This window comes from Neophocaena asiaeorientalis, unplaced genomic scaffold (genome assembly GCF_003031525.2).
Source record: "Neophocaena asiaeorientalis asiaeorientalis breed wild unplaced genomic scaffold, Neophocaena_asiaeorientalis_V1.1 scaffold45, whole genome shotgun sequence".
Classification (NCBI taxonomy): Eukaryota; Metazoa; Chordata; class Mammalia; order Artiodactyla; family Phocoenidae; genus Neophocaena; species Neophocaena asiaeorientalis.
The window spans coordinates 2,433,893-2,460,935 of NW_020174642.1; the positions used below are offsets into that span (position 1 = coordinate 2,433,893).

The following is a 27,043-nucleotide window of genomic DNA, read 5'->3' on the forward strand; positions in this document are numbered from 1 at the left end:
CGGCGCGATGGCCGCCTGGGGCGCCCGTTCCCCGGGCCGGTGCGCGTCCCTCCGGGCGCCCTTCACCCTTTGCCGCACGGTCGGGAGGCGCGGCACCCGCAGACCCTGTGCCTCGTCCTTCCTATTCTCCCGGGGGCTGCGGTGGGGCGGCCGGCTGGCGGGCGCCGGGAGGCCAGGGCTCCGCGGCGGACTGAGGGGGTGGCGGCTACGGGACGGGCTTCGGGTTGAATGGGCGTCTGCAGCCGTGGCCGGCGAGCGGGGTCCCTCCTTCCTCAGGGGGGACGTGGGGCGGTCGGTCCTTCCAGGGCTGACCTCGCTGTCCTCGGCCGCCTGAGCCTGGCGGGCTGGCCAAGCCTTGCTTCCCCGCCAGCCTCCCGGGGATCCGGAGCTCGCGGGGAGCGGCGTCGCGCCTCCCGCCTTTCTTCCCCGGCCTTGAGTCCCCGGCTCATCCCTTTTTCTCTCTCCTGTGCCTTCAAAATCCCTGTCAGTGAAGGGCAGTCAATGCCGTTTGGCCCTCAGTCCTCCTGCTGGGGCTGTCTCTGATGGTATTTAACGGAAAGCGACTCTCCTTTCAGTGGGAGCGCGTCCCCGGTGTCTGCCGTTCCCCTTCCTTTCTTTACGCACAGACACGGCTTTACGGTGTGGACCGAAGGCACAATTACCGGCTCTTGCTTGAACGAGGAAATGTAATCAGAATCCCCAGGAAAAGGAAACCAACGAGGAATGGGTTGCGCCTTCCTTTACTCCTTGTTTGCCTTTGGATTAGAAGGCAACTTCGTAGATTATATTTCCTATAGACATCTTTTGTTGTGATTCAGACTGAAGGCGTTGCTTTTGAAGAAATAAATTCGCGGCTTCTATGTTGAGTTGAAGGCTATGGAGATTTTTGATGGCCTCTTAATATGAAAGTTTCCTTTAGAACTTTGCCATCATCATTGCTATTCTGAAGGCAGCACCAGCCTGAAATTTTAAATACATGCAGACTCCGGACAGATGCGTTTCTTTGTGCTTATCTGCTGGCATCCTACTCTTAATGTTTCCGTGGTCGGAACGTACAGATAATAAAAACAAGTACAATAAAAAGTATAGATACTAAAAACAAATACCATACCAAAAAATGCATCTGGAAAATCTCAGTTTTGTCAACGGGGAGGCAGTTTTTACTAATCCCTTTGAAAGGATGAAGACCAGGCTCAGAGATCTCATGGATTATGTGGTGGACAGGATCTGAGGGAAGGAACTGGGGCCATGGATCCAGCAGGCCAGCTGGTTTATGTAGTGCTACTCTTAACCTCTGAAATAGGAGGAATGTATTTGTTGGGATACCTTTATTTTTAGATGACTTAAGGTGCAGAAGCTTAAACGCCCCCAAAGTTATGATTTCTACCTGTCACTGAGAACAAAATGCTATGTGTTTTTGTTCTCAAATTTTTAATAGTTTACTTGAAACATTTATGTTGTTTTGATGGTTGTTTGCTTATTACTAAAGAAAAAACCATTTTAAAATATTGAGTTCTTTCTGTAGGAGGTTTGTAAAGAACCCAGAAACTTTAGGTAGTCTAAATTGAGAAATAAGGGACACTAATTTAGTGATGGTTTAAAAACTATTTAAAACTTCTTTAAGTAGCTCCAGTAAGGAGCATTTCTGATACAACTTTTTTTTAAAGTCCATTTCTTTATCTAAGAATGTTATCTATTGAAATTGCTGAGGCACATGGTACCTTCACAAAACTCTATTATTATTCTGCCTGAGTAAGAGAGGAAATGAACAAATTTTTGATGTACTTTGGAACCCTGTGGATTGTTCAGATACTAAGCATTGTGAAATAGGGCATAAAATGAGTGGTAGCAAGTTAGTTCCCTGAAATGTTTGTCTCTCTAAGCTAATTTTCTTTTTTGCAGTTGACTAGCAATTTCCTTTTTCTTAATGCTTATCCCTAATATTGGTAGTAAAATTCTGCTTAGGTTCATGTTTTCCCCAAATAACTAGATTAAGGCAAACTCAAATCTATAATGGGGGTTAAGAAGGCGGTGCTGGTAAATCCCTGTACTCTTACTCAGCTTTTTTTAGAGCACAGGCTCCAGACGTGCAGGCTCAGCGGCCATGGCTCACGGGCCCAGTCGCTCCGTGGCACGTGGGATCTTCCCGAACTGGGGCACGACCCCGTGTCCCCTGCATCGGCAGGCGGACTCCCAACCACTGCGCCACCAGGGAAGCCCTTACTCAGCTTTTTAATTTGCTAGATTTGTGAATTATAGGGAATTAATTACAGGTCGGTTGGGTTTATATTACTCAGTTCACATTCCACTGCCATAGAGCTTTTCTCTTCTGAATGATCATTCTCTTCTGAATGGTTCCACTTACTGGCGGGTTTCTCAAAGTCTGGACCTCAGAACACCTATATCAGCATTGCCTGAGGTTCTTGCTAAAAATACAGACTCCTGGAATCTGATCTCCAGCAAGTCCTCCAGGAAGGTTTCGTGCACAGTAGCGTTGGAGAACCACTGGCATTGTGCTTCCTTCTCACTGAGCGTGTCCTAAGACCATGCTTTGAAGAGGAGAGCAAGTTTTTTCAAGAGACAATAACTTTTATCCCTTAGGCTGCTAATAAAAAACTATGACATTCAGGTATGTGACACACCTATAATATAAATTTCAGAAGGGCAGAGACTTTGGTTCATCACTGTAACGCCAGTGCCTAGAAGAGTGCCTGGAGGAGCTTCATGAAGCACTTGAGTGAATTACATCACAGTGAGGCCACGTCTTTAAACCTTTACTTGTAAAGTTAATCTTATCACTTTGTAGTCATTGATTTTAAGCTTGGAGCCGCAAGTACTGTACCCCAGTCATTTCTGTAAGTTTGGTTGGCTCTGAAAGGAGAGAACCTTTCCCAAGCTTAGACTGCTCAAGGCGATAAGCTGGAAAGAAGGCTCCTAGCAAAATGTTTGCTTAGACTCAAAATACAAATTTAAGTCACAGTATAGTGGTAAATTACTACGTTATCACTACATTAAAATGCCATTTTATAAGCTATGATAAGCCCAACATAATGCAATAAAATTTGGTTTCCAAAAAATGTAGAAAACTGGTATGTTTTCTGATTTTATTTTTCATCCTCGTAACATATGACCTTCACTCCTTTTTTTCAGAGTCCAGCACAGGACTCAGTCCCATAAATAACAGCTTCTGTTGTGTAGTTGAGGGGATGGATAGTTAAGAGTGCAACATCTAGAGAATATTGGGTTTGACACATAGTCTGTGGCTTTGATCTAGTCACCTAACTTCTCAGTGCCTCAGGTTTCTCAGCTGAAAATGGGAATAGTTGTAGTAAAATTTAATACTTCTAAGTGCTTGCTTAAGTTCTTCAGATACATTCATTTAATAAATGGTAGTTACGATGATCATAAAAAGTTGAGGTATATAAAAATATATGAAACTCTAGCTAGTCTGCTCAGTTTTTGTACTACTGTACTTTATGGTAGTAAATAGAAATCCATTGCTTAAAAAAGAAGTCCCTTGCTAATTTCTTGCACTAAATATGTATAATTTTTAAATTATAACAATAACTAAACATTAAAAGTATTTAATAAAACATCAAGTTCTATGCAAATTTTTTTTCTAAATAAAGATAAACCTGTCATCACTTTCAGCTTAATAGTATTATTTCAGAAAGAAACTAATAATCAGTTTAGATAATCCCTTGTATTTTAAAGAATCGCATGTTTATGGTAGAACAATTGAAATACAGAACAGCAAAAAGTAGAAAACGATAAAATACTTAGAGGTCCACTACCTGAATACATTTCTCTCCAGACCCTTTTTCTGTGTGCATGTGGCTATTTATATACAGTTTTTGGTAGCAAATATGGGATCCTGCTATACATGATTGTTTTGTAACCTGTACTTTTTTTCTTAACATCTTACATGAATCTTTTCGTGTCTGTATAGTCAGTTATAATAGTAGTTGAATAATATTCCATTTTATGGGTCTGTGATAATTTAACCAATTTGTTTTTATTAAACATTAGTTTATTTTTTTCCCACCACTATAATCAGTATCGCTGCAATGACTATCCTCCATGCATCTCTATATATACTTTTGAGATTTTTTTTTCCTTAGGATAAATTTCTAGAGTGTGATTGCAGGATCAAAGTGCATGCTATGGTTTAAGAGTTTTTGATACATATTTCCAGTTTGTCATTTTGAAAGGTTGTAGCAATTTACACTGTTAGCATGGTGTATGAGAGTTCCGTTTCCCTCCCCCTTCCTTTTTTTTGGGAATGACTTAACCAGTGACAAACCTAGTGAATTGTTTTCATTTTTAGGAAGAAGAATGGGATGTTATTGTGACCAGTTTGGTGGTGTGATATGGAAAGTCAGAAAATTCATACACCTGTCACAATGATAGCTAACTTTTTTTTTTTTTGGCTGTGCTGGGTGGATTGTGAGATCTTAGTTCCCAGACCAGGGATTGAACCTGTGCCCTCTGCAGTGGAAGCATGGAGTCCTAACCACTGGACAGCCAGGGAATTCCTGATAGCTAACATTTATTGAGTCCGTTTACAACATTTTATAAGCATTAACTCACTTAATTTTCACAAATTCTCTGTTCTTTAAATGAATATGACTTGGAAACCAAGGTACCTGCAGTTAAGTAACAGAGAGCCAGCAAGTGACTATGCAGATTTGTTACTCTAGAGCCCAAACTCTTAGCCACAGCACTGGATTGCCTATTTCCTGCACATGTTGTATGGCACTGGGGGTACTTTTTACATTCCTGATTTCTGTTTTGAAATAACCTAGCAGTTTCTTGGCGTGCATTAATTTATTAAGTAGGTGGGGCACAGATTTGAAGCCCTCTCATTGAGGAGTTCATCGCCTAAGTTAGCACATAAACAAGCCTCATGTCCTGTCTAGCACCCACCTCTCAAAGCAGTGTGCTACCCTTTCCTCTGTAGTGGTTTTCCTAAAGCACCCCTGCGTGAGAAACAGGATTAGAGTCACAGAGAAGACTAGTGAAATTGGAAAAAGCAGTTTACTTGTGGTGTGGACTTGCCTTGGAAACACGAGACAACGTACAGAAGTGTGATTAGGGAGACAGCCGGGAGTCTGTCCAAACATTTCTCTGTCGGCCAGTTTGGAGATTTGAAGTGCCCAGTGGAAATTCAGTTCAGGAATGCAAAGGCCTCACTGTAGAGAGCTGTCACCCATCCATTGGGAGACCATTTAAAAAAAAAACCCTTCTATTCATAAGTGTGATGGTAGAATATCGTTAAAGTTTTGTTGCTCATGACTGTAGCCCTCTAACAAGGTGAATTTCCAGTAAGCTAATCTGTTTGAATTCATCACTGCTCTTTTCACCTTTTTCTAGTAGGACTAATGATTGGCAGCTTACCTGACTAGCTTATTGCCCAGAGAGAGGGCTGGTGAAATCATTTTGACTTCAGCTCTCTGGCCTGAGTTTGAGCTGCTCAGTCAGACAGGACAACCACCGCTCAGTTTTAAGCTGGACACCAAAACCCACTCTCACTGTTGTGAGGGCTGGAGCTCCACCCAGGCCGGGTGGGAGTGGTCCTGGGGGCACTTTACTCCTTATCCAGTGGTGGAGCCAGGAGGTGAACTGAGGGATGCGGTAGAGTTTCGGATTCAGCTGAATTTGAGAAAATATTGTTGGCCAAAAAGCTCATTCGGACTTTTGCATAACATCTGACAGAAAAACCCAAACGAACTTTTTTGTGAACTCAATAACAAGGTCATAGCAGTTGGTCAAAGTTTTTTTTAATCCTTGGTGGTTAAAATTAAACGTCTTCTCCCTAATGCAGCTAAAAAAAAAGTTAGCTATCATTGTGACAGGTGTATGAATTTTCTGACTTTCCATATCACACCACCAAACTGGTCACAATAACATCCCATTCTTCTTCCTAAAAATGAAAACAGTTCACTAGGTTTGTCACTGGTTAAGTCATTCCCGAAAAAAGGAAGGGGGAGGGAAACGGAACTCTTGTACACCATGCTAATGCAGGAGGGCCAGCTTTGGATCCTGTGTGCCTTGGTGAACCCTTTGACTTGTTTCTCTGTCAGGGATGGTTTTGTTCATCCCAGCATTTTGTCTGCAAGTCCTTCTGGTGACTGGTTGATACAGGGAAATGGACAAGGCCAACTGACTTTTAGTGTCATGCTTTCACCAACCTGGTTACGAAGGACACTGATTCTTATGATAAAACCTTGGAAACAAGATGTCATTGGAGCCATTCGTTTTGTGTGTGTGTGTGTGTAGAGGGCTAATCACCTCTCTCTGAGGCAAATTTCCCGAGCAGTTTTATTCTAACAAGGGTAATGTGTTGTATTATAAGAGATTGTATAAACACACACACACACACACACACACCCATTCCTGTCCATTATCTATAATAAGAGTGTTGTAGATCCACTGTTTTATAAAAATCAATTCATTTCTGCTGTAATCTTAGGATAATAGATTTTAGAAGCAAGTAATCTTTCAGTTTCTGGAATCATTTGAAACTCAACTGTTCCACTCTTACAGAATTAGGGTATTCCATTTTGATCACTGACATATAAAAGCTGTATAGCTAGTAATGAGAGAAACCTTGAAAAGTTGACAAAAAAATTAGCACCATTCCTGGTATATATACCAAGTTTCAGTAGTTAAAGGTACACCCTCCTTTATTTCTCCTCTTTCCTTCACTTACAATAAATAATATTAAACAAAGTCAGTAAATAATAATATGTCTCTTATAGGTAGTACTGCTTATTTTCAGATACCTTGAGATATTGTCATTAAAGTTGCTGTTTTAATATTCTTTAAATGATTAGAGAAATTGAGGAGGGAGAGAACTTGGTAGAGGGGTTGACTAGGGTGTGAGCTCCACGAGACAGGGAGTTTTGTCTGCGTTCCTCTCTGCCTTATCCTCAGGACCTAGAACAGTGTCTGGTGCACAGTGGACACTCAACAGTCGCATGCTGGCATGTTGAATAGATTAGTATTTGAGGCTCTGTTTACCTGGAGGCCCGAGTCACCCAGGTCAGGTGAGCACTGGAGAGACAGGTGAGGAATAAAGGAGACAGGAGCTGGTTTGGATTTTATTCAGAGTCAGTGGAAGTAGGAAGCCAACATCAGGGTTGTTTTTTGTTTTTTGTTTTTTTGCGGTACGCAGGCCTCTCACTGTTGTGGCCTCTCCCGTTGCAGAGCACAGGCTCCGGACATGCAGGCTCAGCAGCCATGGCTCACGGGCCCAGCCGCTCCGCGGCATGTGAGATCTTACTGGACCGGGGCACGAACCCGTGTACCCTGCATCGGCAGGCGGATTCTCAACCACTGCACCAACAGGGAAGCCCCCAACCTCAGTTTTAAGCAGGGGAGTACCTTTTGTTTGAATAGATTCCTCTGGATGTCATGTGGGAGTGGATTGGAGGAGAGCAAGAGAGAAATGTTGAATTGACCCTGCTTTCAGTTATCTGAAAGTTGACATTTCTACCTGGCCTTGTACTTTTTCTTTGCCATGAGGGTAATAAGATTTACTCTTTGATGGGGTGAGATGAATAGTGATTTGTATAAACTTTTGAAGTTCTCTGAGGAAAAGAGAACCCCATAAAACCACTATTCTTATGGATCAAATAAAATAAAACAATGTAAAATAAAGATCAGGAATTATCTAACTTTTTAACCATTAATTTAATTGAGGTTATGACTATAGGTTTCTGATAGGAAAGATTTTTCTGTTTACATTTTTTGGTGAAAGAAACTTTAAATATATGGAAATCAATCCTTAAAAATAGCTGTTTTATGAATTGAGTGTCTATAGAAGCTATTCATTTTGAGGAAGATCTTATTTGTAAAATGCTAATATTGTCTGTCCAATCTGGTGTTTTAATTAGTATCAAAGGGAGGGAAATACTTCAGTAATTGTAACCTTACGTTACTTCCTTAGTTCTGTTAGTTTTAAACCATAGTCATTATCTATTATCTTTAGTTGTTTTGATCTCATTAGATTAAGTGATATTGCAGTTGTGATTTGGTAATTTAAAAAGTAACATGTTTTTCTTACTACAAAAGCAATACATGTTTATTGAAGAAAACTTTTGGAAATTCAGATAAAGTAGTAAAAGAGCGTATCTGGAATCTCACTGTCCAGAGATAATGACCATCCATACCCTGTGAGGGGTCAGCTTGCTCAAATTACCTAGAAGTTTAGTTGTATTCAGTCTGGGAGACATGAAGGCATGTTAGGGACTCTGGGGACTGAAGATGGTCCCATGGATGGGGCAGCCCAGGGCCAGTCTTCCCAGACATTTGTGGCCCTGGGAGGATGCATCTTGGTGTTACTACACCTTCTAGCTTTTTAAGAGAAGCTGGAAATCTAGAAATATGGATTTAATAAGAAATCTCCCAATTTTTATGTGGGCCACAATTTTTAATAACACGCTGAGGTTCAAACAAAGCATACCTGAGGGCTGCATTCAGTCTTTTTTGCCTTGCCAGCTTATAACCTCAGGTATATATAGTTTTGTAGCCTGTGTTTTTCACTTAGTATATTGGAATATATTCCCAAGCCTTAACCGTATGCTACCTCGGCAGTGTGTACCTGTCTACTGTTTCCTTACCAGCGTTGGGTAAAACCATCTCAGAAAAAAAAATCTTAGCTAGTTTTATTAGTTTTAACTCACATTTTTTGGTACTGCTGATGAGTTGAACATTTAAATGCTTATTGGCCTTATACAGATTTACTTGGTAACCAGCCACCTTGCTAGAACTCTGAGTTCCAGTAGTGCTTTGGTCATTTATTCAGTGCTTCTCAACCTTTCTAACATTATATAATATTTGTACCACATCAGTCCTAGTAATTAGTACTAATGGCAGGCATCATCCCCTAAACCTGAGGGCATCAGTACCTTGAGCACACCTCTAACCCATGTTAAAGATCTACAGGTGAGAAGTTCTGAGTTTGGTCAGTGGTGTAGTGAGTGTTTGAGCACGTGCTCTGTGCCTGGCATTGCTCTAGGTGTCCAGCCTTGAACCAAGACAAAGGTCTCAGCTCTCCAAGACCTCATGATTTTTTTCATTTCTTTTGAGTTTTTCATGTAGACCATCATATTTATAAAAGATACTTTTTATTTCTAGAATTTATAATTAATTTTTTGGCTTGTATTTCTTACTGACATGAACTCCCCCAACAGTGGTGAATGCTAGTTACCCTCTCATTTCTTAAATTCAGTTAATTCTCTTAAGTTCTATTAAACTCTAGACTTTGGTGACCATTTCCTTTCTTTTGAAGATGAGAAAACCAGGGTACAACCCTGGGAATGTGTAATGGGAACTTTTGGAGTGTCTGCCTGACTCAACACGAATCCCTTAACTGTCCTCTAACCTAGACATCCACTCCCCTGCATACTTCTTCATTCCCACAGAAGACACAGAGGATTGAACCAGGTTTAGGGACCCTGACCCAAGGTAGTCCAATCAGTGTCCTTTCCTGGAGATTTGACCTCAATGTGTTCACGGGCCATAACGTAAAAACTTGGGAGTTATAGGCAGTTATGTTCTGCTGTTGTGTCTGGGGACAGATAAAGGTGGTTTGTGGATGGAGAAAATAAAGCAAGTATCTAGAGAGAAGCAGGAAGAGAGAACTACTACCTGAGACTGATAACTTGAAACATCTCTTCCAGTTTTTTCTGGAGCTGGTTGCATTCCTGTTCCTGAGTTCTGTGAAGTCCTCCTATATTCTTATGATTACATCCCCCCTCCCCCGAACACACGTGTTAGTTGAAGCCAGCTGATGTTGGGTTCTGTTACTCTGATCTAAGCCTTCTCTTCATTTTCAGCTCTATATTCTTTTTATAATCCTACCTCATCTCTTGTATTTCTTGACTATCGTCTGAGGAAGTTGTGAATTTATTATTATTTTCTCCATATAACAGCAACATCAAAAATTAAGGATACACTACTATATATAAGTTAGATGGGACTTCCCTGGTGGCACAGTGGTTAAGAATCCACCTGCCAGTGCAGGGGACATGGGTTTGATCCCTAGTCTGGGAAGATCCCACATGCCACGTAGCAAGTAAACCCACGCGCCTCGACTACTGAGCCTGTACTCTAAAGCCCGCGAGCCACAACTACTGAGTCCACGTGCCACAAATACTGAAGCCCAAATGCTCTAGGGCCTGCATGCTGCAACTACTGAGCCTGCATGCTGCAACTACTGAAGCCTGCGTGTCTAGAGCCTGTGCTCCACAACAAGAGAAGCCACCACAATGAGAAGCCCGTGCACCGTAACAAAGAGTAGCCCCTGCTCGCCACAACTAGAGAAAGCCTGCACACAGCAACGAAGACCCAACGCAGCCAAAAAAAGAAAGATAATCAACAAGGACCTACTGTATAGCACAGGGAACTCTACTCAGTATTCTGTAATAACCTATATGGGAAAAGAACCTGAAGAAGAATGGATATATGTATATGTATAACTGAATCACTTTGTTGAACACCTGAAACTAACACAGTATTGTAAATCAACTATACTCCAATGTAACATAAAAATTAAATTAAAAAAATTAGGGGCTTCCCTGGTGGCGCAGTGGTTGAGGGTCTGCCTGCCGATGCAGGGGACACGGGTTCATGCCCTGGTCTGGGAGGATCCCGCGTGCCATGGAGTGGCTGGGCTTGTGGGCCATGGCCGCTGAGCCTGTGTGTCCGGAAGCCTGTGCTCCGCAATAGGAGAGGCCACAACAGTGAGGGGCCTGCGTACCACCAAAAAAAAAAAAAAAAAAAAAAAAAAAAAAGAAAAAAGTTAAAGACAGCAAGAGACACAGAAGTGCAGAAATTTAAGCTAATTCAGGCAATTACGATTTTATTGGAAAGGCCATTTTGCAAATGTGGATGCCCTCTCTGACCTCTTTTAAGCCAGTTCAGATCTCTAGCTGAGGGAAAACAGAAAAGAAGAGATTTTGAACTTAATTCCAAATGCCCTAGAATTTCAGTGGAGTTACTCCCCTTCACATACATATAACCGTTTGACCTCATGAAAAAAATGATACTGCATCTGTATAGGGGGTCTGTTCAAGCGTGTTCTGTTCCAGCCAGTGAAAGAAGACTCTTAACTTTAATATCTAAATATCAAGAAATTTAATCACAGTATAATTTACCTGGGGCTAGGCTTATTCTTAGATTAACTTTCTGTCTCATGGTGATGTCATAAGTACTCAGTGCTAAGTTTAAATATTTCACTATCCTAAAGGCATTGGATGGGGAGGGGAAAAAAATGAAGAATGATAGGAAGAGAAGGAAAGAATTGTAGTAGAGAGAAGGAAGAATGCTCAGTGCTGTAATTCTCCTTATTCATAATTGTATTTATCTGAACTTTTTCATTTGCAAGCAGAAGAAGCACAAATTGTCTTAAGAAAAAAAGGGAAATGTATTGACTCACATAACTGTCAAGTCCAAGGGTTCTGATTGGCCTGGCTTGATCATGTGCTTCAACCAGTCACCATGGCCAGGGGAAGGCAGGACTCTCATTGGCTGTCCTGGGCCTTTGGGTCCACCTTTTGTACCAGTTTGTAAAGTCAGTAGCTAGACTCCTGGAATTAGCAGAAGGAGGGAAAGTGGGATCAATTAGGGGGAGAAAGAATGCCAGGCAGGCTAACACACTCATCATATACAGTGATCCGACAGAAAGGGGCTGATGGTGACCCTCTTTTTTCCTTTTGAGTGATAGTCTTTAATAAAACAATAATACAAAGACATCAAAGCAATCCAAAGTATATATGCACTTTCTTCTCAATAAAGCTTACTTTTTAAATTTAAATGTTCAACATGCTGCCCAAGAATCTATTGTTCATTCATTTTAAAACAAAATATATTTTACTATCCTGTGATTGCTCTAGATACGATGAAGTTTGGGCAGCTCATCTCTAATCTGGTTAGATCACCTTTGGTTTAGAAGTGTGGACATTATTTCACTAGTTTGACTACTTCTATAATTATAGATTTTGTCAGATTTTTTTCCATGCCTAAAGGTATGTTAGCATTCTCTCTTGGTGTGTATTTGGAGGCTTTCTAACTTACGGTTCATCTGGAACTGCTGGGGAAATGTGTATACTATGGAAAATTTGGAGCTGGAAGGGGATATCCTTTCTTCAGCCATCTGCTTTTTTAAATTAGACTCCAGGAAAGATAGCAGTTTGACCTTTTTCAGAAGGGCATGGGTCTATTTTTAATTGTTTTGTTTTGTTTTGTTCTAAGAGACCGATAACAGTAGGTGGTGAGAGCTTATGGTATCTTGAAAAATGTTGCACTTTAAAAAAATTTTTTTATTATTTATTTATTTTTTGGCCACGCCCCATGGCTTGCAGAATCTCAGTTCCCCGACCAGGGATTTAAACCAGACCGTAGTTGTGAAAGCCTGGAATCCTAACCACTAGGCCACCAGGGAACTCCCACTTATTTTTTAAATTATATATCTGCAGCATGATTTATCAATATTTCACATGTTCTTGGATTACAACAATTCCACCCATAAACTCTAGTTCCTGGACCTTCTTCCTTTTATCTCAGATTGTCAGTTTCCCCCAGTTTCATTTCCTTCCACCTGCAGCTGGGACCTCAGAGTGGGTCACCCCAGCTATTTCCTTGCCCTGGTGTCCTTGTGTCATGTCTACCCCACAGACTTCCATTGCTAGACCAAGCCAACTATCTGTGTTCTGTTTCCTGTATCTGTGCTGTTAAAAGTCAGCTGACAAAAACAACAAACTTTCGGACTTTTGTCCTTACCCATTTAGCTGCATTCTTCCTGAGCTTGTATTCTGCTAGGAATTCTTCCTCCGCTCTCTCTCCATTCCTCACAGACGCTGTACCACATTTGTCCCTTTCCTCAAGCCTCCCTGCTCCTCTGAACCTTCGCTCTCAGGAGCAGTTCTGCCTCCTGGCTGGGCCTGCTGCCCACTTCCCAGGCAGGTATCGTAAATCTATCTGACTCACACTTGCTCTTTGCTTCTTGAGATAAGAGGGTGAAGGAAGAGGCAGGTGTCTCCTTCCCTTCCCCTGGTTCTAGATGCTGTCCTCTTCGGTTTCCTTTGAGGCTCTGAGCTCAGTCCCTCATCAGAGGCACAACTCCATCCCGCTTGACTGCTGTGTGCAGGTGCTGTGGTAGGAGCTGGGGAGACAGTAGTGACAGGTCCCTGTCCTCACTCTATTTATATTTTACTAGGGACAAACAGACATACCCCACACCCCCCAATCACAGAAATAAATGATTCCTAGCTGTTATAAGTGCTATACAGAAAGTGTCCAAGAGGACCTAGTCTAGTCCTAGAGTCCAGGAAAAATGTGACATTTCCTTGGCATCTGAAGGATGTCTAGCAGGTCATCAGGGAAGGGAAGAAGTTGTTTGGCTGAGGGACCAGAACGTGACAGGGCCTGGGCATAAAGAAGCACAGTATATTTGAGTAGAAGGCACCGTGGCCGCCATGAAGAAGCTGGAGAGGGAGGTAAGGCCAGATGCGCAGGACCTTGCAGGCATGTACAGAAGGGTTCGGTGTCCATCTCAGAGTCCCGATCTGAATCACGCTTGCTCTCAGCCTCCCGTGTCCTCCATGCCCTCCTGGCCTCTGCTCGCTCCTTCACGCCGCTCAGCTTTGACCCCCTCGACACTGCACTGTCGGCATCTCACATCTTCCTCTCACAGCCTTGTCTCTTGGAAGAATAGCTGTGCTGGGTGTCTGCCTTGTCCCTGTTGCCTGTTGCAGTCTGGGTCTGCCTCTGCCCCTCCATCGTTGAGTCCCATGCACAATTTCCTGTCAATTCATTTCTCTATCTTTCTGTGACTTTCAATACGTTCTGTAGAAACACTCTTCTGCTTGGCTTTCTGTGTCTTCTGCTCTGTGTGTTCTCCCCTCTCACATCTGAGGACTTCTCAGTCTTCCTCTGAGGGCTCCTTATCCTTATACGTTGCTGTCCCCAGGGGTGTTTTTTCTACCCTCTTTTTTTAAAAAAATTATTTATTTAATTTATTTACTTTTGACTGCGTTGGGTCTTCGTTGCTGCATGCGGGCTTTCTCTAGTTGCGGCGAGCGGGGGCTACTCTTCATTGCGGTGCGCGGGCTTCTCATTGCGGTGGCTTCTCTTGTTGCGGAGCATGGGCTCTAGGCACTCGGGCTTCAGTAGTTGTGGCTTACGGGCTCTAGAGCGCAGGTTCAGTAGTTGTGGTGCATGGGCTTAGTTGCTCCGCGGCATGTGGGATCTTCCTGGACCAGGGCATTGGCAGGCGGATTCTTAACCACTGTGCCACCAGGGAAGTCTCCTCTACCCTCCTTTGACCCTACACTGTCCTCCAGGACGGTCATCTCCACTCTTAGTTTTATCTGTCACAATTAAGTCCTATTGTCTGCATGTCCATACCTGGAGCTCTGTCCTTTCTTCTGGGTTTTGACCCTTTATATCTGAGTGCCTCCTGTGACCCTTGGGCACTTCCAATGCAGTGTGTCCAAAACAGAGCTCACCACCACCTTTCTTCTGACAACCTCTTTCTCTGCCTGTATTTCCCATTCTGGTGAATGATACTATTATCTGCCCTTTTGTTCATTCTTTCAGCAGTTGTTTATTGAGTACTGTTATATACCAACAACTATGTTATCAGATATTCTGGTGTAATTAAAAAAAAAATACAGTTAGTCTTTGTTCTGGATTCCTGTCACAGAAAAACCTTTGGACTTTCCTGAGTTGGTAGGAATGCCTTTTGTTATCCAAAATGAGCCCTTTCGGACCTTACCTGAATTTATGCTAATGAAGTACCTTTCAGCTCCCCACTACCATCACCTTCAGGGAAGAGGAAGAGGGAAGGATGAGATCGAGGTCAGTCACATGGCCAATGATTTAGTCAGTCATACCTACATGATGGAATCCCATATAAAGATCCTAGAATGATGAGGTTCGGGGAGCTTCTGGTTTGGCGAACACTTAGCTGTGTGGAAAGGAGTGCACCTGTATTCCATGGAGGAGGAGAGGAAGGTGTGGCATCTCTGCACCTCCCTTCCCCCATACTTTGCCCTATTAGCCCAAATGGCCAAATGGTTGTTCCCGAGTTATATCCTTTATAATAAAACTGTAATCACAAGTATGGAGCTTTCCTCAGTTGTGTGAGTTGTGAATTATTGAACCTGGGGCAGCGGGGGTCAGTGTGGTCATGGGACCCTGCGAGTTTGTAGCCTACATGGCAGAAGTGCTGGTAGCTTGGGGATCATTGAGACTTGGGGCTGGCGTTGAAGTGGGACTGAGCCCTTAACCTGTGGGGTCTGCACTAAATTGAACCGTGGGACACCTAGTTGATGTCAGAGAATTGTTGTTAGAACACATATTCTGGGACTTCTCTGGTGGTCCAGTGGGTAAGAAGACTCCACGCTCCCAATGCAGGGGGCCTGGGTTCGATCCCTGGTTGGGGAACTAGATCCTGCATGCATGCCACAACTAAGAGTTCACATGCCGCAACTAATAAGTCCGCATGCCGCAATTAAAGATCTTGCGTGCCACAACTAAGACCCGGCGCAGCCAAAGTAATAAATAAATAAATATTTTTTAAAAAACCATAATCTGACTGTAGAGTCTGTAGATGTCTATACGGTTGTCCCTCGGTATCTGTGGGGTGATGAGATTGGTTCCAGGACCCCCCACGGATACCAAAATTCCTGGATGCTCAAGCCTTTCATATAAGATGTTGTAGTGTTTGCATATAACCTATGCACATCCTCCCGTATACTTTAAATCATCTCTAGGTTATTTATAATACCTGATACAATATAAATGCTATGCAGATAGTTGTCAGTGCTCAGCAAATTCAAATTTTGCTTTTTGGAACTCTCTGGAAATTTTCTTTCTGTGTATTTTCGATATGAGGGTGGTTGAATCCACAGCTACGGGACCCGTGGATACGGAGGGCTAACTGTATATGGTGTAGACTCAGTACCTGTGTCTAAGCCAGAAAAGTGGACAGTCAGTTAAAATTCAGCCATGCAAGCAGCAGCCTGGTCTCTTTCTGATTCTGAAGTTGCGAGGTCTTGTTGATTCTGTCTCCATAATATCTTTTGAATTCACCCCTTTCTCCCTCTCGCCGTTGCAGCTGTCTTAGTCCAGGCAGTTACCGTTTTTCACTTGACTGCTTTGCTCTTACTGGCTTCCACTTCCTGGCTGGTCAGGCTTCCTTCATCCACTTCGTCTCACCCGCATGTTGTTGCCAGAGGAGTGTATTGGTTCACGTGCTGCCTCACAATGAAATCTTCCCCTGTGGTTTCATCTCTTACGGGGATGGGTTTCAAACTTTGGTATCAGGACCCTTGTATACTCTTAAAAGTTATTGAAGACCCCAAGCAGATTTTCTTTACGTGTGTTTTATCACTATTTGTCAGATTAGAAATTAAAACTGAGAGAGTTATAAAATATTAATTTATTTATTGGAAATATCTGTAATAAACCCATTACACACTCACATAAAAAACAGATATTTATGAAAACTGTTTTACAAAACAAAACAGAGGGACTTCCCTGGTGGTGCAGTGGTTAAGAATCCACCTGCCAACGCAGGGGACACGAGTTCAAGCCCTGACCTGGGAAGATCCCACATGTGGCGGAGCAACTAAGCCTGTGGGCCACAACGACTGAGCCTGCGCTCTAGAGCCTGCGAGCCACAACTACTGAGCCCACGTGCCACAACTACAGAAGCCCGCACGCCTAGAGCCCGTGGTCCGCAACAAGAGAAGCTACTGCAATGAGAAGCCTACACACCACAACAAAGAGTATAGCCCCTGCTCACCGCAACTAGAGAAAGCCTGCGTGCAGCAACGAAGACCCAATGCAGCCAAAAATAAATAAATAAATGTATTTTTTTAAAAAAAACAAATTTAGTGAGAAGAGTGGCACTGTTTTACGGTTTTGTGCTTTAATGTCTGACTTAGTAGAAGACAGCTGGATTCTCATATCTGCTCTGTAGTCTGTTACGAAATGTTGTTTTGGTTGAAGTAATTGATGAAAATCTGGTCTTACACAGATATGTAGTTGGAGAAAGCAGGAGTCTTAATGGCATTTTCCAAAAATTGTGGTTATTCTTTGATACTATACCAGCATTTGACATTGGTAGTTTCTTAAGGTAGTTTCTTAGTTGCAGTGTGGAATCTGAAGTTATATTAGTAAACTCTTCATGCTCTGTTAAAATAAAATCTATTGATCCATCTTGCAATTTGAATGGATGTTTTACTCCTCTATGATTTTGTAACATCATGTATTGGTCATTTGGAAAATATTACTCCACTAAGTTATGTGGGTCTTCCAGATGTTGATACATTTCATTAAACAATATCACGAAATCCCATTTGTTAATTTTACCACCCATCTTATTAGAAAATTCTCTAAATTTGAGGGAAGCAGTCTAACTCACAGTAGCAGATACTAGTTTTCCAAATTAAAAATTTTTACCCCGAAGCTTAACTTTTATCATCAGCAACAAATACTGTCAGTCATTTTTCTTGAAGCAGCAGGTCCCCTTCATTTTTGAGAAACCATCTGCCAGATACTCAAGTCTGAATAACCATAGTTTTTCTGTTGTCATTCTGCTGAACAAAAATTGTGTTCCATGAAAAAAGTGGCTAGTTCAGCTTGTAACTCATTTGCACAAGTTTGTTACCTGGAGATATTGGTCATATTCTCTGGTGTGCCATAGAAGTGTCCTTTAGTCACACCAGTATTAAACACATGTACTCAACGGCCGAGATTTAATAAAGTAATACTTTTTAATAACTTATCAAGGATGTCCTGAGGTGAAATTGTTGTTTAATTTTTTTTTTTGCGGTACGCGGGCCTCTCACTGTTGTGGCCTCTCCCGCTGCGGAGCACAGGCTCCGGACGCGCAGGCTCAGTGGCCACGGCTCACGGGCCCAGCTGCTCCGCGGCATGTGGGATCTTCCCGGCCGGGGGCACGAACCCGTGTCCCCTGCATCGGCAGGTGGACTCTCAACCACTGCGCCACCAGGGAAGCCCTAATTTTTTTAAATTAATTTATCTAAATGTGAGTGTGTGGCAGTGAAGAATACAAGGACCACTAGTACAGTTTGGTCCCTCTGCTAAGGTGGCTGTAGTGTCCCCCACCCTTGTTTTTGTATCAATGCAAACATAAGAAAAGGGAAAGTAATGTCTGAGTACTATTATGATAATAATTTTGAACTTCAGGATCCCCGAAAGGGTCTTGGGAACTCCAGGGATCCACAGACCACACTGATTGCCACCCTGTAGGATAAAGTCTAAACCTTTATGTACAGTCTAAAGAGTGCTCTATGCTCTGTCCCTATTGACCTTTCTTATTTTTCCTCTTCTCCAGCTACACCTCACCTTTCCCAATTCTGGCCACCTGCACCTCAAAATGTTGTCCTTTTGTCACATGCACTTACCTTGACATTTCGTTTCCCCCAAGCGAGCATTTTCCTTCGCCCTCTTCCTCTGCCTCCCCTACTCTGGTTCTGGCTGATACCCTTCTAGGCCAAACTGGACCTACCTGAGGCGGAAGGTCCTGCCACAGCTGTTAGTCATTTTCTCTCTGATTCCACCCCCTCTCAAACTTTTTTGAGTGTACTTCTTTCCATCTATTTTCCAGGTCCCTTGATTTACAATTCTTAATTTCACAAGTCTGTCATAACAGGAAAGCATTTTACATCCCTCTTGTGACTTAAGCTTATTCATGCTAATGTTTTACATGTTGAACCTTCTTAGCCATAATTCAGTGAAACATTTGAACAAACAGGGGGTGAGATATTTGTTTGGAGCCTTCTGCTCTATCAGAAATGGTATTATAGATTGGTCTACCCAAGGAATAACCTGATTTCCTTTAATAACTACATGAATGATACCCATTTTCCTTATTAGGAAACTCTTCTGCTATCATCTAGATTTGGGGTTATATACGGCTAAGTTCATCAGATAAGTGATCTTTAGATAAGTAAGCTGAGTTGTGCTTAGCTTATGTAAAGTATGCTTTAGAATGACTTCTGGTTTTATCTGACCCACACCTGTCACTATCCGCACCCCCTCCCGCCATGCACACACCCATACTGCCCATCCTCACACGCACAGAGGAATGCTTACTGAGTACCTGTCCCAGCTCAGGTATTTTGCAAGGGACTTTCACATATCCCATCTAATTTGTTTTCCACAATTCTGTGAGATAGATGGTAAATACCCTTATGTCACAGATGAGAAAACAGAACCTCACATTTGCTACATTTGTAGTAATGGAAACATTATAAGTCATACTGGATAGCTGAACTTAAATAAAAAAATTCTTGAGTTACCGCAAAAGTAAATAGGAGGATAACATTATGAACTGACACTTGGTATAAATGAACATGTATCAGGTAGGCACACTTCAGGGCTTTGGTCCACCTTTTAATTCTAGAAGAAGCAAGAGTTATTTGTGAAGGATTATTCTAGATATGGCTTAAAGTTCCTTCAAATTCTGAGGTCCCATAACTCTAGGCAGTTGCAGCAATGTTAGAAATATCAGGAAGTTATGGCTCTAATTAATTGCTCGGAAAATGAAATCTATAAACTCCAGTATTGTGTTCATATTGGTTTTATTATGAAATATATTACCTTTTAGATTTCTTCTCAAGTTTGAGATTCAGTTTGCAAAGCCATTAACTGCTGTATAATTATACTGCAAATTATGGGTTTGAGTTCGATGGACCTTTAGGCACTGGCTTTGCTGGTAACTGTAACCTCTTATAATTACTGTCAAGATGCAATCCAGATGCTCTTGGAAATAGACTGTTGAGTCACATCCCGAATGGCCTTTGTCAGATTCAGAAATCTTAGAAAAGACCTAAGTTGGAATGATAAAATGACATTCACCCCTTTGGTTTTTGGCTTACTTCTTTGTGACATTCCTAAGCCCGATTAAAGAGTTCTAGAACCAAGATTTGTGCAGACAGTGGGGATTGGAACTTGAAAGTGACATATCAAAATGTAGCTACTAGCATTTTCTAAAAAAGTCCTCAGTTAGGCATTCAGGCAAGGCTTATTATTTCATGGTTGAGAGGTAGTCTAACAAAGGGATTAAGAGCACAAATTCTGAAGCCAGGCTGTTCAGCTACTGATTGTATGACCGTAAGCCAGCTATTTAACTTTAATGCACCTATTTCCTCATTTATAAAATGAGGTGGATCACAGTTCTTGCCTTGTAGGGTTATTGTGAGGATGTTAAAGTACCTAAGACAGTGCCTCACTAAATAGTAAGCACTTTCTGAGAAATGAATATTATTATTTTATCATCACCTATGATTCAATCCTGGATTTATAATTTAAGACAGAAATGAAGGTGTTATATAGTATTATTGCCAATTGATTCTGTGACCTCTTTTAACTTCTTGGTTGCTCTTTCTATCATCTGGAAGGTTGGCATTTGTCTTAAGCTTGGTAGAGAGGAGAGGACCAGATGCCTGGTAGGTTTAAAGTGCTTTCATCTACTTACAGAAAAATAGATGTAAGAACTCTTACCTCCAACAACACAAAGAAACAACCTAATTTAAAAAATGGGCAAAAGATGTGACTAGGCATTTCTGCAAAGAGCGTAGTATGAACACTCAAGGAGCACATGAAAAATGTTCAATGTATTGATATTCAGTCAATAGGGAAATGGAAATCTAAAGTATGAGATGCCACTTCACACCCATTAGGATGGCTATTAGGAAACAACAGAGTGCTTCCCTGGTGGTGCAGTGGTTGACAGTCCGCCTGCCGATGCAGGGGACACCGGTTCGTGCCCCGGTCCGGGAAGATCCCACATGCCACGGAGCGGCTGGGCCCATGAGCCATGGCTGCTGAGGCTGTGCGTCCGGAGCCTGCGCTCCGCAATGGGAGAGGCCACAACAGTGAGAGGCCCGCGTACTGCAAAAATAAATAAATAAATAAATAAATAAATAAAGTTTTGTCAAGGATGTGGAAAAATTGGAATTCCTGGTAGGGATGTAAAATTGTGCTACTGCTCTTCCTCAGTAAGCTAAACATAGAGTTATGTGGCCTAGCAATTTCATTCCTAGGTATATACCCCAAAGAATTGAAAACAGGTGTTCAAGCAAAAACTTGTATGTGGAATGTTCATAGCAGCACTATTCACAGTAGCCAAAAGGTGGAAATAGTCATGTCCGTCGACTTCTGTTTATCAATAGACAAACAAAATTTGGTATATTCTTCTAATGGAATAGTATTCAGCCATAAAGAGGAATGAATGATGCATCCACAACATGGAGGAACCTTGAAAACATTATGCTAAGTGAAAGAAACCAGACACAAAAGGCCACATACTCTGTGATCCATTTGTATGAAATATTCAGAATAGGCAAATCCGTAGAAAGCAGGTTATTTGCTAGGGACAGGATATGGTGTTTCTTTCAGAGGTGATGAAAATGTTCTGGAACCAGATGTTTGTTGTACAACATTGTGAATGTATTACATGTCGCTGAATTGTCCACTTTAAAATGATTTAAATGGTAAATTTTACATTCTGTGTTTTTAAAAAAGGGAGAAAATTAGACATGACATTTAGTTTACCCTAATGGCAATTTTGTCAAAATATTTTCTTAAACTATTTTAAAAATAATTTTAGGATGTGATCATTTTCATTTCATATGTAATCCGGTGAAATGTATTACACTTATTCTCTTGTAGATCTAGAAAAGGTAGAAAATGAAAGCAGTGAGAATTTTGATACTTGTTCTTTCCTTAGTGCAGAGGTTCTCAAAATGTAGTCTGGAGCCCCTGGGGATTGTTGAGACCCTTTCAAAGGATCTGCAAGTTCAGATTATTTTGGTAATGATGGTTAAGATGTGATTTCCCTTTTATACTCTCCTTCTCCATGTGTTCAGTGTAGTTTTCCAGTGGCTTTATGCATTTGATGACATCATTCCTTTGATGGCTAATGTTTTATGTGCTTATATATGTCTATTTTTTAGAATTTCCTAAGGTAAGCTCTTTGGGTTCCTCAGTAATTTTTAAGAATGTAAAAAAGTCCTGAGGCCAGAAAGTTAGAGAATCAGTGTCTTAACAAAAATGTTATGTGCTAATAATTTTTTTAAAATGTTGCTCAGAGTTTATTAGATTTGGAACCAGGGTGTTCTTTTCTGGACACTGTAAGTCTCCAGTTTAGGAAAAGGATCTCGGTTGTTGGTTAAGTCTATAGTTTTTAAATTTGAACACATTTTACAATAGGAATGATATTAGATATGTTGATTAAGGTTACCATATTCAGTTCCCCCAAACTTGTATAACCCATAATGTATTTGAAGCTTCATAATAACAGCTGATGTTTACTGAGTGCCTACCATGTGTAGGCAGTGTTCTAGGTCTTTCCCCATGTGATAACTCATCTAACCCTCCCTATAACTCTGCAGAATAAGTACTGTTATAATGGTTAAATAATTTACCTATGATTCCACAACTGGTAGGTGGCAGATCTAGGTATTAGGACCCACGCAGTCTGGCTTCCAGAGTCTTCACTGTTCGCGCTATGCTATATACTAGTTTATGTATGCATTCTGTATAATAATAACTTACTGGGAATATATATAGACAGTTCCCACTTGGAAGGCCCGCCCACACTTCTACCTCATTGTAGTGCTGTGCGACAGTGGTGCTAGGGTTGGGAGGGGGCCTGGGTCTAGTGCCTAGGGCAGGGTCTCCAGCAAAGAAGTGGTTCAGGGAGACATGGGGAGCAAGAATAGGAGGTTGGGGAGCTGTAGGGTGCCAAACCTCTTGCCCAGGATGCCTCTGGTCCAGTTTTCTAGTTGGATGTTTCCTTCCTAGGGATTGGCTCAGCTTATGGCTTACAGGAGCATCTCTCTCCCTTTCTTCAGCCCTTTGAAATAAGTTAGATTTTCACAGTTTTCTCCTAATCTGTCTTTGAGTCATGCATTTACGCCATTTGAATGATTCTGCGGGTTTTTACTACCAACTAGAAATGAGAAAAAAGGTTGGGGTGGGGGAAGGTGTTAAAGACAGCCTTTAAAAAAGTAACTTTTTAAGGGAATTCCCTGGCCGTCCAGTGGGTAAGACACCCATACTCCCAATGCAGGGGACCTGGGTTCAATCCCTGGTTGGGGAACTAGATCGCGCGTGCGTGCTGCAACTGAGTTCTCATGCCACAATTAAGAAGCCCACAAGGGCTTCCCTGGTGGTGCAGTGGTTAAGAGTCTGCCTGCCGATGCAGGGGACACGTGTTCGTGCCCTGGTCTGGGAAGATCCCACATGCTGCAGAGCGGCTGGGCCTGTCCCGCATGCTGCAACTAAAAAAAAAAAAAAAAAGATCCTGCATGCCATGACGAAGATCCCACGTGCTGCAACTAAGAACTGGTGGAGCCTAAGTAAATAAATACTAAAACAAAAAACACAAAAAACAGTTGGCTAAGATTAAAAAATAATAAAAGTAACTTAGAAGTAGTAGGTACAGCTGTTAATGGTGATAAGGGTCCTTGGGATTCATATAAAGGAAAAGTTACCAACCTCTAAGAATGTCACCTGCCTTGGTGTGGGCTGCCCCAGGCTTGTCACCACTGGGGCAAGGAGAGGCGGAATAACCCAGGCCTCTAGCCCTGGACTACAAGGGGAATGTTGCCAAGAGATCTCCCCTGGGGCTCAAGGATGTGCCCTCCCATCCCACCTCCTGCCTTTCTCTCTCTCTCTTTTTTATTTTTAACCTATTTTTTGTTTGTTTGTTTTGGTTTGGTTTGGCCTCCACATGCGGCTTGCGGGATCTCAGTTCCCTGACCAGGGATTGAACCTGGGCCACGGCAGTGAAAGCCCGGAATCCTAACCACTAGGCCACCAGGGAACTCCCTGATTTTCTCTTCCTAGTATCAGTCTTACTGCCCTGGCTCCCTTTCTAGGTCCAAGATACGCACTGGGGTGATGTAGGAAGCAGGGGTGGGGCCTGGGGATGGTTCCAGACAGTTTGTGTGATGGAGTGGCTCCACTAGTGTTAAAAATTGGGCGTTTTTGGACTCTTCCTTAAGAGACTTTCTTTGCTTTGTGGCCATATCCGTTCCTCTGTCCTGAACTCTGGGAGGGAAAGCACGACCCTGCGGGGCCAGTGAGAGGCAGAGCCTGCCCAGGAGTTCCTGCAGAAACCTGCCACGGGGCAGTAGGTGGTCCCTCCTTCCTGCTTCTTTGAACATCTCTGATTTAAAAGGTTTTTGAAGCTGAATCCTTAAAAAAATATTGTATGGACTCCTTGAAGATGCTGGCCGAAGGAGGCCTGGCAGGGGGCGGAGCGGGGGAGGAGGGCGGATACTGTCTCTCCTTTTCCACTTTTGGTGCCATGGAGTGGGCTCCAGTCATGTTCATGACTATTGTCCAAACGTCTGGTTTGTTAACATGTATCAGAAGCAATGAAAGAAGGTATTTTTGACTGTTATTAATGTCTGCATGAAAAAGGGCTGTATGTGCTGGTAGTTTCATTTAAACTTTTATGTTTGTGGGTTTATTTTCTACTTAAAAATTGTTTTTATGACGCAATGGTTATGGTATTAAAATTCCTCTGAGTGGCATCCTGTATATTCAGCTGCCCAAGTCAGAAGCTTATACCTCATTCCGGGATTCCTTCCTCTCCCTTCGCCACTTGTAATCCAGCACTACTGATCTGGCTTGGTTCTCGAAGTTCCCTCACCCTACTCAGGTACTGCTCTGGTTTGTGACCTGCTCCTTCTCCAGCCAAAAGTGCCCTCCTTCCTTACCTTTTTCTATAAGAGCAGCAGTTTGCAAACATTTTCATCTTAGGACCCCCTTCACGCACCTAAAATGTATTGAAGACTATCAAAGAGCTTTTGTTTATGTATTCTTCATTGGCATTTCCATATTAAAATTGAAACAGAAAAGTTACCTGTTTTTAACACTTTTGCTTTATTAATTCATTTAAAAATAATAAATTCATTACAAGTGAGCATAAATAACTCTTTAATGAAAATAGCTCTATTTTTCATAACAAAGAATTGTTGAGAGATAAGTGGCCCTGTTTTGCGGTTTTGTAGAGCTCTTTAATGTCTGGCCTAGTAGAAGTCAGCAGCACTCTGATCACTGCATACATTCCTCGGGTCACCACAGCTCTCAGCCTTGTCACACCCAGCACTGCCTTTTTGTAATGCTTCCTTTAGTCTCATGAGGTTAAATTCATCAATAATATACACATAATTTCAAAACTCTAAATGTAATGCCCCAACTTTTTTATAAAGAAGCAATCAAAGCATTTCTTTGGCATTTGAATATGTCCGAGCTTGGTCTTGACTGCACCAGAAGACACAGGAGTGAGATGCTCACTGCAAATGCACTGACTACCGGTGTACCCTGATGGAGGTGGTTCAGATATTGAGAAGGGCAGTATAGTTAATGATGTGGCTTTTCCGAAATTGTGAACAACTTTTGGTAAAACTGAAAACAATGTTCTTTTGACATATACTGCTAGCACCCTACTAGGGTGAGGGTGTATAGTAAAAACTTGTAAAAAGTCCTTTGTGTTTATATGTAAAGTGGAATTTGGTTCTAGGTTCGGAGAGTTATAAATGGATTTTGTTTCCCCCTACAGGAACGTCTAGACAGACGTTCGAGTCACATGGGACAGTTCCTTGTGTGGGACTGTTCTCAGGAGCCTGTTAAATGCCAGTGGTGCCTCCCAGTGAATGTGACAACCAAAAACACTCCCACATGTTTTTGAACATCCACTGGGGAGTGGTACAAACCTGTGGAGAACTACTGATTAATGGAATCTTGGCTGGGTTAAAAAACGTTTTTTTAAATGTTGGATGATCATTTTTTTAAAATAATTTACATTATAAAAGAATTTTGAATTGGGACAATAATCATCTATAATCTTCCCATTCAGCATAATCAGTATTAATATTTTTGTTCCATATTCGTCTTGCCCTTTTTTTGTTGCTGTTGCTTCTATAAGATAATTTTTCTCATTCAAAAGCAGGATCATTAGGGGACTTCCCTGGTGGTCCAGTGGGTAAGACCTCGCACTCCCAATGCAGGGAGCCCGTAAGAGTCCGCATGCTGCAACTGAGAAGCCTGCATGTGGCAACTAAACGTGCTGCAACGAAGATCCCTCGTGCCGCAACTAAGACCTGGTGCGGCCAAAATAGATAGATAGATAGATAGACAGATAGATAAATATTTTTAAAAAAAAGCAGGATCATTAGAAACTACTTTTTTTTTTTCTTTTGCTGTGACGCACACGGCTTTAGGGATCTCAGTTCCCTGACCGGGGATTGAACCCGGGCCATGGCAGTGAAAGTGGTGAATCCTAACCACTAGACCACCAGGGAACTCCCTGATAAACTCCTTTTTTTTACTTGGCCTGATGCCACTTGATTTTACCTAATTGTATGTCCCCTTTTTAATAATAGGAAAGTCGCTTTTATTCTTGGCTTTATTCTTAGCACAATCTCATGTAAGATGCGACAGTGCATACTCATGTCTCCTTTCGGTGCCAACATTAGGGCCAGGATGGAAGGGCAAGAGCAGAGCCTGGACTTGTAGGGAGTTGGGTGGCCTTGAACAAGTGACTTAACCTCAAGTATTAAAGAATGTATGTAAAGTTTCTGCCCTGGAGTGAGTGGAGGTCCTGTCTGGACTCTGCCAGTCTCCAAGGGGACCGCAGGCTTCTGGAGGGCAGGAAAGGTACTTTAGACATCATTTTGTCTCTGGCACTAGCTTCGCACCTGCCTCTTTGAACAGATGAATGTGGCAGAAAAATTTGGTACTTCATTGGGCTGTGAATAAACTTTCTTTCATTTCTCTCATGGTTATACCTCCATTACAAGTAAACAACTATATTAATTGTTATTCACATCAAACGCCAGTAGACCTTGCCCCAAATGGGCTCACTGATTAGTTCAGGTGAAGATGTTTCTCAAGTTTTTAGCACACCTGATTGTTGTATTTTTTTTTATCTGTTTTAAAGGACAGTTATTTCCTTCGGCCTCATTATTTATTTTTTATTTTTGCT

At 42.1% G+C, this 27,043-nt stretch overlaps 1 protein-coding gene across 3 annotated transcripts in view; it reads left to right on the forward strand.

Moving 5' to 3' along the window:
* The window catches only part of ITSN1 (intersectin 1), a 223,768-nt gene that overhangs the window by 425 nt on the left and 196,300 nt on the right, over nt 1–27,043 (forward strand). The window lies entirely within an intron of this gene.